Here is a 15,057-nt window from a genome sequence, read left to right on the forward strand (position 1 = left end):
GTTAGCATATAGCCCGCTAGCTTCAACAAACGCTGCCGACTGAAGCTAGCATTTTCCGATCTAATGGCGGATTCATCTGATATATGCTTTTCTGACCTGTCCTCGCCTGAGCGGGAAGCTGCGAAGGAGTTGATCGGTTTGAGCAGATCCAACGCGAGCTACAGCGCCCACTTCACCATGTCTCCGGACGTCCACAAGCGACCGAGGAATGCGACAAACGAGTGCTCCACGCGATGCAGCTTTACGGACCGTAAGCGAGTGAACGGAGACGCCATTGCCCAACATGAAAGCGATCGGGAAGCTGTGGAGGAGCCGCTGCCCGGCCTTCGCAGATTCAGCATGCCCAACATCACCCTGGACCCAGACGTTCGCAGGCGACTGAGGCGTACCACAACCAAACCCCCAACGCGATGCAGCTCCGCGGAGCGCGTTTGGGTAAACAAAGACGCCATCGCCCAGCATGAAAGCGGTAAGACTCCGCTTGTTATTGTAACATGTACTACTTGCTACATGTATAGTTTAGCTTCTGCCGTTAGCATAGATGGGTTTACATGCACTAAGTGTATTGAAGTATTAAGATTAACTGAGAAGGTTGCTGAACTAGAATCGCGCATCCGAACGCTAGTTGAGGATAGCAAAACCGCTAATGTTACTGTTGTAAATACTGTATCGAGCGAAAAGACTAATGGCTCGGTTCCGACATCAGATGCTAATGTAAACATTACAAACAATGTATCGAGCGCACATAGTGTTCCGACATCAGATGCTAATGTAAACATTATAAATACTGTATCGAGCGCGCATAGTGTTTATCATAATACACATGGCTCGGTTCCGACATCAGAGTCAAGTCGGCGGTCTAACTGGGTGACTGTCAGGCGGCATAGTCATATACGGCGTCCATCTAAGACCCATAACGTTACGGTACTTTCTAACAGATTCGATCCCCTAAGGAATACACTAGCTGAAACACCTGTTAAAAGTGCCCTGGTCATTGGAGATTCTATACTCAGGAACACTAACATTGAGGCACCAAACACCCTAGTCGACTGTATACCGGGAGCCAGAACGTCTGACATTAGATCCAAACTTAAAGTGCTGGCTAATGCTAAACGGAAGTTTTCTAAGATTGTTATTCACGCCGGAACAAATGACACCAGACTCCGACAGTCGGAAATCACCAAAGATAATATTAAGGAGATGTGTGAAATTGCAAAAACAATGTCAGACAATGTAATATGCTCTGGTCCCCTCCCCGCCTACCGGGGAGATGAAACACATAGTAGATTAGTGTCTCTCAATGGCTGGATGTCAAAGTGGTGCCCTCAGCATAATGTAGGGTTTATAGACAATTGGAAGCATTTCTGGGGTAGACCATTTCTCCTAACCCGAGATGGCCTTCATCCGACATCAGAAGGAAGTGCTATACTCACCAGAAATCTGATTAATATTCTTAATTCTGATATAGTATGACTATCCAGGGCCCAGGTCAGGAAACAGACAGATCAGCTTAACTGTCCGTCTGTTAGCTGGCATGATATGTCTAGATCACATATATCCCAGAACTTCGAGTCGATCTTACCAGAATATCAACACATTTCAACTGTATCTGTTCCCCGAACAAGCAAATACAGAGCACCGCTTGCCACATCACGTACAAATTTGACCAACATAAAATTAGAAAACAATACATTACAAGATGAACCTCGAATGTTAAAATTCGGCCTTCTTAACATTAGATCGCTTACCAATAAAGAACCTATTGTTAATGAAATAATTAATGACCAAAACTTAGATGCACTCTGTTTAACAGAAACCTGGCTTAAAGCAGACGACTACATTAGTTTAAACGAATCCACCCCACAAGACTATTATTATAAACACGAACCTAGGTTAAAGGGGAGAGGGGGTGGTGTAGCTACAATATACAACAAAATTTTTAAAGTAAACCAAAAATCTGAACTAAAATTTAAATCATTTGAACTAATGTTGTTAAATATGGAAATAACTGATCGTAACCACAAACAGCTCTCTTTTGCCTTAGCTACAATCTATAGACCTCCGGGCCACCATGCAGAATTCCTTAAAGAAATAGCAGATTTTCTGTCTGAGCTTGTAGTCACTGTAGATAAAGCTCTTATCGTTGGTGATTTTAATATTCATGTGGATAACCATAAAGATGCATTAGGACGTGCGTTTATGGATGTTCTAAATTCTCTCAATATTAGACAAAACGTGACAGGGCCAACGCATACTCGTAAGCACACATTAGACTTAATTCTGTCACTCGGGCTTAATATTAATGACATCAAAATATCACCTCAGAGTGATGCAGTTTCTGACCATTACCTTGTGTCATACACTGTACTTCTAGATAGGATCACTCAATCCACAACATGCTACAGATTAGCCAGAACAATAATTTCCACCACTAAAGATAGCTTTATTAGCACTCTTCCAGACCTGTCCCAAATTAAACATGCAGATAACTGTGATGATCTAGATATTGTAATAGAAAACCTAAACAATGTCTGTTCTAACACATTGGATGCCGTTGCTCCCATTCGAAAAAAGAGAATCAAAGAAAAGCCGCCAGCTCCATGGTATGATCATCACACCGCAGCTCTTAAAAAGGCAACTAGGAAAATGGAAAGAAATTATACATGATTTAATGTCTGCATGTTCTTGCTCAAAAAATGACAGTGGCTGTATCATTTCTATTGTAAATAAATGGACATATATTAAATATTCAAATGGATTTAAACATTGTTTGACTAAAAATTAGTGTTTCTCTCCCTCGAAAGTGAAAGTGAAGATGGCGTCCGTGAGACGAGTCCGTGAGACGAGTCCACTATCGCCCCCTGCAGGCATTTGTTATAATACATACATAATGCTTTTTATTTATAGGACACAAATGCTCCGTCGAGTTCTTCATCTAAAAGCCTTTTTTACTATCTTATTCCTATTTATATATTAAGTTTTACCTAGGAATACTTTACCGTGAGGATTATTGAGCAGTACTACCACGTGAAACTATTTATCACTAATAAACACCCACAGTGTTAGCATATAGCCCGCTAGCTTCAACAAACGCTGCCGACTGAAGCTAGCATTTTCCGATCTAATGGCGGATTCATCTGATATATGCTTTTCTGACCTGTCCTCGCCTGAGCGGGAAGCTGCGAAGGAGTTGATCGGTTTGAGCAGATCCAACGCGAGCTACAGCGCCCACTTCACCATGTCTCCGGACGTCCACAAGCGACCGAGGAATGCGACAAACGAGTGCTCCACGCGATGCAGCTTTACGGACCGTAAGCGAGTGAACGGAGACGCCATTGCCCAACATGAAAGCGATCGGGAAGCTGTGGAGGAGCCGCTGCCCGGCCTTCGCAGATTCAGCATGCCCAACATCACCCTGGACCCAGACGTTCGCAGGCGACTGAGGCGTACCACAACCAAACCCCCAACGCGATGCAGCTCCGCGGAGCGCGTTTGGGTAAACAAAGACGCCATCGCCCAGCATGAAAGCGGTAAGACTCCGCTTGTTATTGTAACATGTACTACTTGCTACATGTATAGTTTAGCTTCTGCCGTTAGCATAGATGGGTTTACATGCACTAAGTGTATTGAAGTATTAAGATTAACTGAGAAGGTTGCTGAACTAGAACCGCGCATCCGAACGCTAGTTGAGGATAGCAAAACCGCTAATGTTACTGTTGTAAATACTGTATCGAGCGAAAAGACTAATGGCTCGGTTCCGACATCAGATGCTAATGTAAACATTACAAACAATGTATCGAGCGCACATAGTGTTCCGACATCAGATGCTAATGTAAACATTATAAATACTGTATCGAGCGCGCATAGTGTTTATCATAATACACATGGCTCGGTTCCGACATCAGAGTCAAGTCGGCGGTCTAACTGGGTGACTGTCAGGCGGCATAGTCATATACGGCGTCCATCTAAGACCCATAACGTTACGGTACTTTCTAACAGATTCGATCCCCTAAGGAATACACTAGCTGAAACACCTGTTAAAAGTGCCCTGGTCATTGGAGATTCTATACTCAGGAACACTAACATTGAGGCACCAAACACCCTAGTCGACTGTATACCGGGAGCCAGAACGTCTGACATTAGATCCAAACTTAAAGTGCTGGCTAATGCTAAACGGAAGTTTTCTAAGATTGTTATTCACGCCGGAACAAATGACACCAGACTCCGACAGTCGGAAATCACCAAAGATAATATTAAGGAGATGTGTGAAATTGCAAAAACAATGTCAGACAATGTAATATGCTCTGGTCCCCTCCCCGCCTACCGGGGAGATGAAACACATAGTAGATTAGTGTCTCTCAATGGCTGGATGTCAAAGTGGTGCCCTCAGCATAATGTAGGGTTTATAGACAATTGGAAGCATTTCTGGGGTAGACCATTTCTCCTAACCCGAGATGGCCTTCATCCGACATCAGAAGGAAGTGCTATACTCACCAGAAATCTGATTAATATTCTTAATTCTGATATAGTATGACTATCCAGGGCCCAGGTCAGGAAACAGACAGATCAGCTTAACTGTCCGTCTGTTAGCTGGCATGATATGTCTAGATCACATATATCCCAGAACTTCGAGTCGATCTTACCAGAATATCAACACATTTCAACTGTATCTGTTCCCCGAACAAGCAAATACAGAGCACCGCTTGCCACATCACGTACAAATTTGACCAACATAAAATTAGAAAACAATACATTACAAGATGAACCTCGAATGTTAAAATTCGGCCTTCTTAACATTAGATCGCTTACCAATAAAGAACCTATTGTTAATGAAATAATTAATGACCAAAACTTAGATGCACTCTGTTTAACAGAAACCTGGCTTAAAGCAGACGACTACATTAGTTTAAACGAATCCACCCCACAAGACTATTATTATAAACACGAACCTAGGTTAAAGGGGAGAGGGGGTGGTGTAGCTACAATATACAACAAAATTTTTAAAGTAAACCAAAAATCTGAACTAAAATTTAAATCATTTGAACTAATGTTGTTAAATATGGAAATAACTGATCGTAACCACAAACAGCTCTCTTTTGCCTTAGCTACAATCTATAGACCTCCGGGCCACCATGCAGAATTCCTTAAAGAAATAGCAGATTTTCTGTCTGAGCTTGTAGTCACTGTAGATAAAGCTCTTATCGTTGGTGATTTTAATATTCATGTGGATAACCATAAAGATGCATTAGGACGTGCGTTTATGGATGTTCTAAATTCTCTCAATATTAGACAAAACGTGACAGGGCCAACGCATACTCGTAAGCACACATTAGACTTAATTCTGTCACTCGGGCTTAATATTAATGACATCAAAATATCACCTCAGAGTGATGCAGTTTCTGACCATTACCTTGTGTCATACACTGTACTTCTAGATAGGATCACTCAATCCACAACATGCTACAGATTAGCCAGAACAATAATTTCCACCACTAAAGATAGCTTTATTAGCACTCTTCCAGACCTGTCCCAAATTAAACATGCAGATAACTGTGATGATCTAGATATTGTAATAGAAAACCTAAACAATGTCTGTTCTAACACATTGGATGCCGTTGCTCCCATTCGAAAAAAGAGAATCAAAGAAAAGCCGCCAGCTCCATGGTATGATCATCACACCGCAGCTCTTAAAAAGGCAACTAGGAAAATGGAAAGAAATTATAGAAGCACAAAATTAGAAGTATGGCGTGCAGCATGGAAAGATAGTGTTAAACACTACAGACAGGCTATTAAAACCGCCAGATCTACCTATCTTAGCAAGCTTATAAATGAGAATCATAATAACCCTCGTTTCCTCTTTGGCACCGTTGCAAAACTGACTAGAAACAAAGAACAAACAGAAACCAATAGTAAACTCCAACACAATAGTAACGACTTCATGAACTTCTTTTCTAACAAAATTACGGCTATAAGGGAAAACATCGTAGCTACACAGGCAGCCACCACTCTACCCGTTAGTTCACTTAACACTAGACTACCACACGAACATCTTGATTCATTTAAACCTACTACAATAGAAGAGCTCTCTAAACTAGTAACGTCATCCAAATCATCGTCCTGTATATTAGACCCCGTTCCCACAAAACTACTTAAAGAGGTATTTCCTGTAGTGTCAACCCCGGTTCTAAATATCTTTAACTCATCACTAGAAATAGGATACGTTCCAACATCTTTCAAACTAGCAGTTATTAAACCGCTGATTAAAAAACCACAGCTTGATCAGGGAGAGCTTAATAACTTTAGACCAATCTCAAATCTCCCTTTTCTTTCGAAAATATTAGAAAAGGTAGTGGCAAGCCAGTTACGCACATTTTTGACAAATAATAGTACATATGAAAAGTTCCAATCAGGATTCAGGCCCCACCATAGCACAGAGACAGCGTTGCTTAGAGTTACAAATGACCTCCTATTAACATCCGATCGTGGTGAAATCTCAATTCTTATATTATTAGACCTTAGTGCAGCCTTTGACACAATAGATCATACAATCTTACTCAATAGACTAGAAAACTATGTTGGTATCAGTGGTCAGGCGCTAGCATGGTTTAGGTCGTATCTAACCAATCGCTATCACTTTGTTTATGTAAACGAGGAAGAGTCATATCACTCCCTGGTTGAATACGGTGTACCGCAGGGATCGGTTTTAGGTCCTATCCTGTTCTCGTTATACATGTTACCTCTAGGAGACATTATCAGGAAACATAACATAAGTTTTCACTGCTATGCGGATGATACCCAGCTTTACATCTCCTCACATCCCAGCGAAACACACACGTTTTCTAAGCTAACAGACTGCCTTAGCGATGTTAGTGACTGGATGGCACATAACTTTCTTAAGCTGAACTCCAATAAGACAGAGATACTTATTATTGAACCGAATCGCTACAAACATAATATGTCAGATTACACGTTGCACATAGATGGCTGCACTTTGGTGCCATCTTCCACGGTAAGGAACTTAGGTGTGATGTTCGACAGCAACTTATCCTTCGATAGTCATATCGCCAACGTCTGCCGTACAGCTTTCTTCCACCTTAGAAATATCTCGAAAATACGCCATATACTGTCTACATCTGACGCAGAGAAGCTTATCCATGCTTTTATGACCTCTAGAATAGACTATTGTAACTCGCTACTCGGGGGATGCCATGCAAATCAAGTAAACAAGCTTCAGCTAGTTCAAAACGCTTCCGCAAGGGTACTTACTCGATCTAAAAAGTACGACCACATAAGCCCAATTCTGGCATCTTTACACTGGCTACCAGTTAAATATCGCATACAATTTAAAATATCACTACTCACCTACAAAGCTTTAAATGGCCTAGCACCCTCATACCTTAGAGAATTACTATCAGAATACAATCCATCACGCACACTACGGTCACAAAATTCTGGTCTCTTGATTATCCCTAGACTATCAAAAGTGTCTAAAAGTGGAAGGTCATTTTCCTACTTAGCCCCTAAGCTCTGGAATGATTTACCAACCGATGTCCGAGAATCAGACACAGTCGATAATTTTAAATCTAGACTTAAAACTTTTCTCTTCAACAAAGCATTCGCATAATTTGTCTAGTAAAAGTACTTAACTCGAAATAGTTACTTGTACCGAACAAAGCACTCGCGGTCATAAAACAGACCAACCAAATAAATAAATAAAAACCTTATCTTAACGTATAGTCGGATTGCGATTTTGGAACTTTCATGTTCTTGTGAATAGTATGCCATACAAACCCGTTTGCCACTGAACCTGCATTAACGACGACAGTGGGGCATCCGGCCTTAGTCAAACGGGTTGGCACGTACGGTTGGGTTGGGCTTTTGGCGCTTTCTTTATATTGCGAATACTATGCCATACAGACCCGTTTGCCACTGAACCTGCATTAACGACGACAGTGGGGCTTCCAGCCTTAGTCAAACGGGTTGGCACGTATGGTCGGGTTGCGATTTTGGCGCTTTTTTGTGTCTTGTGAATAGTATGCCATACAGACCCGTTTGCCACTGAACCTGCATTAACGACGACAGTGGGGCCTCCAGCCTTAGTCAAACGGGTTGGCACGTATGGTCAGGTTGCGATGTTGGCGTTTTCTCATGATCTTGTAAATAGCATGCAATATAGACCCGTTTGCCACTGAACCTGCATTAACGACGACAGTGGGGTTACAGGCCTTAGTCAAACGGGTCGACAGGTTTCATTTTCTCTTTCTCTTAAAAATCAGAAGCTGACCCTTAGTTACCATATATACCGTCGCAGTGGGCCCCCAATTTGCAAAATCCTCAACTGTGGATAATATAATTATGCCGCAATAGTTAGTCTGTCTGAAACTAAGCTGATTAAACCACATCACTGTGTGACACTTGCATTACATGTGAACGGCCCCTACGCTAATATGATTTTGTTTTTCTCTCCCTGTCCTGTCCTCGACCCTGAGGACAATGGGACAAACAGACCCAGTTCCGGTAGATGTGAAAGTCGACTCACCTCTGATCTACTGGTCGTCCATCACTGTGATGCCCAGCTGATGCCTGACCAACGACCACCGGCAGAACCCGCTTAAACCCTGCTTAATCCCCGCTTAATCTCCTTATCCGTTTATTTGTGTTTATATACATATATATCTCCCAAGGGTTTTTCCCTCCTAGGACTTTTTATTTTTTTTTCCTCGGCTCAACAACCCGGGGTTTTTGTTTTTTTTCTCCTAGGGGTTTTTTTGCCCCGGGGAGGTGGCCTGCTTGGGCTTAATTTAGCTTCTTCTCCTAGACGTTACATTAGTAATACGCTCGTTCATAATGTAGATTCATAGCCTCAGCAAATTTGACAGCTTATGCTATTGTGTATTATGTTGTGCTATCTGTCATTTTTCTGTGCTTTTACTGCTTCTATTAATGTAAAGCTGCTTTGAAACAATTGAGTATTGTGAAAAGCGCTATATAAATAAAATTGAATTGAATTGAATTGAATTGAATTAATGTGTTTGTTCATGTAATGTTGTTTAATGTAGCTTGCTTTTAATACTTTATTTGAACCAATTATTATTGCATCTTCGTTATTATGTAATTTAAAAGACTACTGCTCACTTGGGTCTATTTTTATTACCAAAAAATAACAAATTTCTTCATTATCAGTTCGCAAAAAAATTGTTAGGGACAGTCCTTGATTAGTTGAAACTTTTAAAAATGATGTGATTTCAGTTTCTTGTTCATTTATTTTATCGTGGAGGATTTCTTAAAGTGTAAAAATAACGTCTTGTCTCGTTCTCGTGAACCCAGTCTGGTGTCTCGTCTCGTGGATTAAGTGTCTCGTCACACCCCTACTAAGCAAACACTACTCAATAGAAGAAAGGCCCAAACAATCATTGCACTGCCTTTAAAATAATGAATGCTTACCTTCTCCCATATTATTATGAGAGTAGAACATTCTGTTTCCTGCGATTGGCTGATTTAGTTCTCACTATATACATTTAGATGCAACCAAGTAATCCGGCTGTAATCCCATTGATAGCTCAATTGTATTGAAAAGCCTCATGTTAACACCTTATTCAAGACAATTGAGGTTGATCAGATGCTTATTTTGATCTTATTGGGGGGGGGTGTTGTCCAAACTGTGATCTGATCATCAGGAAAAAATTAGGCATGTAAACGCGTGAATCTAGTATTTTCTCAGTCTGATGCAAGAAAAAAAACTTTCTCTAACTCAGCTTTGTACATTTATCCAGAGATAAAATGTAAACCCGTTGATAGATGCTGTGCTGCTTTTTTCGAGTTCAGATTGGGGCTACTGTCTCGGCTGGGTTTTTTTTTTTTGCTAGAGATGAACGAAATTCCGTCTATTAGTTATTGTTATTTGGACCGTGAATAGTCATGGATTATTTTGGGCTAGTTATGAATATGCATTTCGATTGCGCAGACATTCAGATTACATAGGATGTACAGTACATGTAAATTTGCTTTTTAATCCAATTGCAATGTTTAGATTACAACGATTGATTTAATTAGGGTTTGGCATCAGGCCTTACACTAGTCTTTAATAACCCAGGCACCTTAGCTAGCACCTGATGGTACCTGATACTTCTGAAGCACTAATTTTTTATTATGTTTTTGTGTTAGTTGTTATGTTTCATAGGTTCCTTTGTCTTCACCAGCTGTGCAATATGCCTAACATATGTTCTTTGTTTACAGAGCCTAATTTCTTTTGCTGGGGCTGTTCCTTCTGCAACAGAGGACTTTAATTTAACTGCTCCAAGTCTTTTCTTACAACTTCACAGTCAGCAGACTGGAACCATAAGAGAAAATGGTTTGTTTGAGTCAACAACCATATTTATTCACTGGATAAATGGTGGTCAGGTTAGTTAATCTTAAGAAATAAAATTATGCAAATAATGTTTTATAATGCTTACATTTATGCAATACAATGGTAATACAAATGGTTTGGAAAGTGTGATATTACTTTACTCAAAAACAAAACCATCTGGGACTGCTCCGGCGCCGGCGCCTCCGTCTGGGACTGCGCCGGCGCCTCCGTCTGGGACTGCGCCGGCGCCTCCGTCTGGGACTGCGCCGCCGCCTCCGTCTGGGACTGCGCCGCCGCCTCCGTCTGGGACTGCTCCGCCGCCTCCGTCTGGGACTGCTCCGCCGCCGGCGCCTCCGTTGGATCTCCTCCACAGTCTCCTCTGTGGTATGCTCCACCGTCTCCTCTGTGGTCTCCTCCGCGGTCTCTCTTAGGGTCTCCACGGTCTCCATCACCCATACCTCCATGGTCTCCTTCACGCTCTACACTTTCTCAACATTCTTCTCTGAGTCCTTTAGATTCAAACATAAAGGATGTATTACGCACTTTGCATTCAAATGTTCTTTTTCACGTGGCGCCACCAACAGCAAATCGAATTAACGTTGTGAGGACAGACATTGTTGAAAGTGCTTTCCGAGCATTTAAAAGAAAGCAATTCAATCCTAAAATGAGACTTGATGTTGTGTTCGTTGACACCTGTGGTCTAGGTGAAGGGGCTGTGGACAATGGTGGACCCACCAGGGAATTTTTGACCCTGGTACTGAGAGATCTATTGAATTCGCATTTCTTTGTTGGGCCGGCATCTGTGAAAAATCTAGGGCTAGACTCTATAGGTAAGCACGTTACAGAATTGCTCATAGATTACAATTTACAGAATATGTTTGACAAGTATTTGATTATATCGTTGCATGTTTTTGTGTCCTGTTCAGGTCAATTTACTTATATGCTTAACTACTCCCTGATCTGTTGCTTTAGTTACTGTCCAAATGAGGCTGTATGTTATCTTCAGAACTTACACAACATTATAAAAGATGTCTACAAATTGTATTTTATATTTACAGGACTCAGCAGAGGCACCTACCGAATTGTTGGTATGATATTATCTGTCTGCTTAGTTCATGGAGGACTCGGACCCCCTGTTTTTTCTAATAGACTACTCTGCCAACTGATTGGAGAACCCAGCCCCCCTGTTGACATCATGGAGGTGGACGATGCTGACCTTAGACAACAGTTACAAAAGGCCGGTGTCAAATTCATGAAGGCATTCTTTTTTCTGTGTTTCTATAGCATTGTGCTGCACTGTGAGAATTCTTATGATGGGATAGTACTCATTTTCATTATGATGACAAAATATGATTTGCAACAGTAAAGAAGTAACTAGTATGTTTCTGTACTGTAACTGGTTTTAAACAGCAGCTTAAGTGTGATGTAAAACAACGCCTGGAAACTACCCTAATCACAAACTGGGCTAAGAAAGTTTAAAACATCATCTACACACATTTTGTACTGAGAAATTTCTAATAAAGTAATTATTTGTTCATTACAGATTCAAGAAGCCAAAACTGTGGAGGAGACACGAGAAGCTGCAAATGTGGCAGCCAATAACCTTTCACTTCTTGGGTCCCTGACAGTCATCAGAACATTGAGTGACCGTGATGATATACTGTCGTCATCCCTAAATTATTATCTAGAAGGAAGACTTGATGCACCTTTGAGGCAGTAAGTGTTTTTATAGTGCCTAATGAACCAAAATGATGTCCATTTGAGATTAAATAAGGTTTGGTAACATCTAGTTTTGTTACTTAACACTCTGGGGTCGACGGCGGCGCGGGCGCCGCAAACTCTTTATTTTTCAATCACTCCACAAAGAGACTTAAAGTACTCTGCTGATTTTTGACATACAGATATGATTTATACATCATTTAAAACGTTACAGTGTCTAGTTTTTTTCTGTCCACTCCCAATAAAAACAGAATGTTGTGCTTTGTAATAGAGTTCAATAGATCTCTCAGTAGCAGGGTCAAAAATTCCCTGGTGGGTCCACCATTGTCCACAGCCCCTTCACCTAGACCACAGGTGTCAACGAACACAACATCAAGTCTCATTTTAGGATTGAATTGCTTTCTTTTAAATGCTCGGAAAGCACTTTCAACAATGTCTGTCCTCACAACATTAATTCGATTTGCTGTTGGAGATCGCCACACCCCGGCGCCATTGAAGTGAACGAGCAGAAACATCCATATGCATGACTCGTGCCTTCTGCAGTCAATGGATACGCAATCCACAATCCATTCTCTCCATTCCTTGTTGTTCCATCCGATTGCACCAAACATGACATCTAAATCCTTATTTACTTGCGTATGTGTGTCAGTATCTCCAGAAGCGAGTGTTTTCTTTGTCTTCCGTCAAACAGTTGACGCGACGGGAACGCACATACACAAACACACGAGTAAGGAAACTCGACGCGCTTTTTGGTATTCTTATAAAATACGCGATTACAAACAGTACAATCCTTATTTAGTTGCGTCTAAGCGCATATCTCCGCACAGCATGTTTATTAAAGGAATAGTCTACTCATTTTCAATATTAAAACATGTTATTACCTTAACTAAGAATTGTTGATACATCCCTCTATCATCTGTGTGCGTGCACGTAAGCGCTGGAGCGCGCTGCGACGCTTCGATAGCATTTAGCTTAGCCCCATTCATTCAATGGTACCATTTAGAGATAAAGTTAGAAGTGACCAAACACATCAACGTTTTTCCTATTTAAGACGAGTAGTTATACGAGCAAGTTTGGTGGTACAAAATAAAACATAGCGCTTTTCTAAGCGGATTTAAAAGAGGAACTATATTTTATGGCGTAATAGCACTTTTGGGAGTACTTCGACTCGCCTGAAAAGTCCGCTCCCCTTCTCACTCTCATAATGGGAGAGGGAGGGTGTTACTGCGCCGAGTCGAAGTACTCACAAAAGTGCTATTACGCCTTAAAATATAGTTCCTCTTTTAAATCCACTTAGAAAAGCGCTACGTTTTATTTTGTACCACCAAACTTGCTCGTATAACTACTCGTCTTAAATAGGGAAAACGTTGATGTGTTTGGTCACTTCTAACTTTATCTCTAAATGGTACCATTGAATGAATGGGGCTAAGCTAAATGCTATCGAAGCGTCGCAGCGCGCTCCAGCGCTTACGTGCACGCACACAGATGATAGAGGGATGTATCAACAGTTCTTAGTTAAGGTAATAACATATTTTAATATTGAAAATGAGTAGACTATTCCTTTAAACACAGGATCACTTGCTTGTGCACACATTCACTGCATTCATGATCAACACGTGAGGTAATGGCGGCGACTGTAAACAAACATTGATAGGTTTATCACGCGTGTCCCTTGTTGTGTTTCTAATGATTACAAAAACACAAATAAGAGTCCAGACACCGATAGGCAGTTGTTCTTTTGAGCTTTTTACGGTACAAAAGTAAACCTCTCGCTGGCCAACCAAACACTAACCCTGTGTTGAAGTGTGTTCACTTTACGATAGCCAAACAGTACCTTTACTATGATTAGGCTACTATGGTTTTTAAAAGGTAACTTATACTTGTGAAATTAATAGAAAATATTTCAATAGAAATATATATAATGTGTGTGTGTGTATTTACATTATATTAAAAAGTAAACCTTATCATTACTACAGAGAAAGTTACATTCCTGTTGAACATCCCCACAAGGCTCATTATGTGGCTCATTATGCAACCCTTTTGTCTCTCAGCTGTCAATCACTGATTATTCAGGAGCTTTCCCGCATCCACGCATACAGCCTTTCCCAAGCAAAATTGTCTTCGAAATTGTAAATCAAAATCTTGCTTTATGTGAATGAGTAGGCCATATGATTTTCACATCATTTTGAAGAAAAAACTCTAGACTACTAGATCCTGTTTTGAAAAGTCTTGGGAAAACATGTTTAGAATGAGTTTTGTGGAGTTATATCAGTGACTTAAAAATTTAGCTTTTTCAAAACCACGCATAAACATTTTTCTCTCAAAAATACAAACATATACATACATGTTGATTATATGATATTGTAGCCCAGTTTGTGATGAACACAGTGTTATGAGACTTTTGCCATTAGTATGTTTTTAAGCAACTGAAAAAAGCACAAATGACAGTGCATGTCAAAACTTCCCCAGGGCCCTAAAAACCCCTTAGACCCCAGAGGGTTAAGTAAGTGATAATGTGCATCCAACTGGTTATCACAAAATAAATACTGTCAGGGTAAACTGAACCCCAACATTACATTGAAGTGACTTGTATCACCCTGAAGGGATTTATTTGTGATATTAAGACTGCTTGCTGTGTATTATTCCACATAGTACACATTTAGTTGCTATACAAGTAAATATGTGGCACTCGTGTATATATAAAAGTTGCTAAATACAACCTCCGTCAAAAGTGAGAGTGATATTAACCAAATGTTCTCACCATGTGTTATCTAGACATTAAATACTTTCGCTTCAGATCCACTGTATTCTGTTTTCTGGCCATTTATAAATACTGTTTTTTGGACATATTACATTAAAAGTATGATTACTTTTATAAGCCTCAGTGTTTTACAGCTTCGGGGGTGGGGTTGGACAGACAGACAGACAGACAGACAGACAGACAGACAGACAGACAGAAAAGTAGTGAGTAAACACGATGCAGTCACACA

The sequence above is a fragment of the Misgurnus anguillicaudatus genome, chromosome 16, assembly GCF_027580225.2.
Source record: "Misgurnus anguillicaudatus chromosome 16, ASM2758022v2, whole genome shotgun sequence".
Lineage (NCBI taxonomy): Eukaryota > Metazoa > Chordata > Actinopteri > Cypriniformes > Cobitidae > Misgurnus > Misgurnus anguillicaudatus.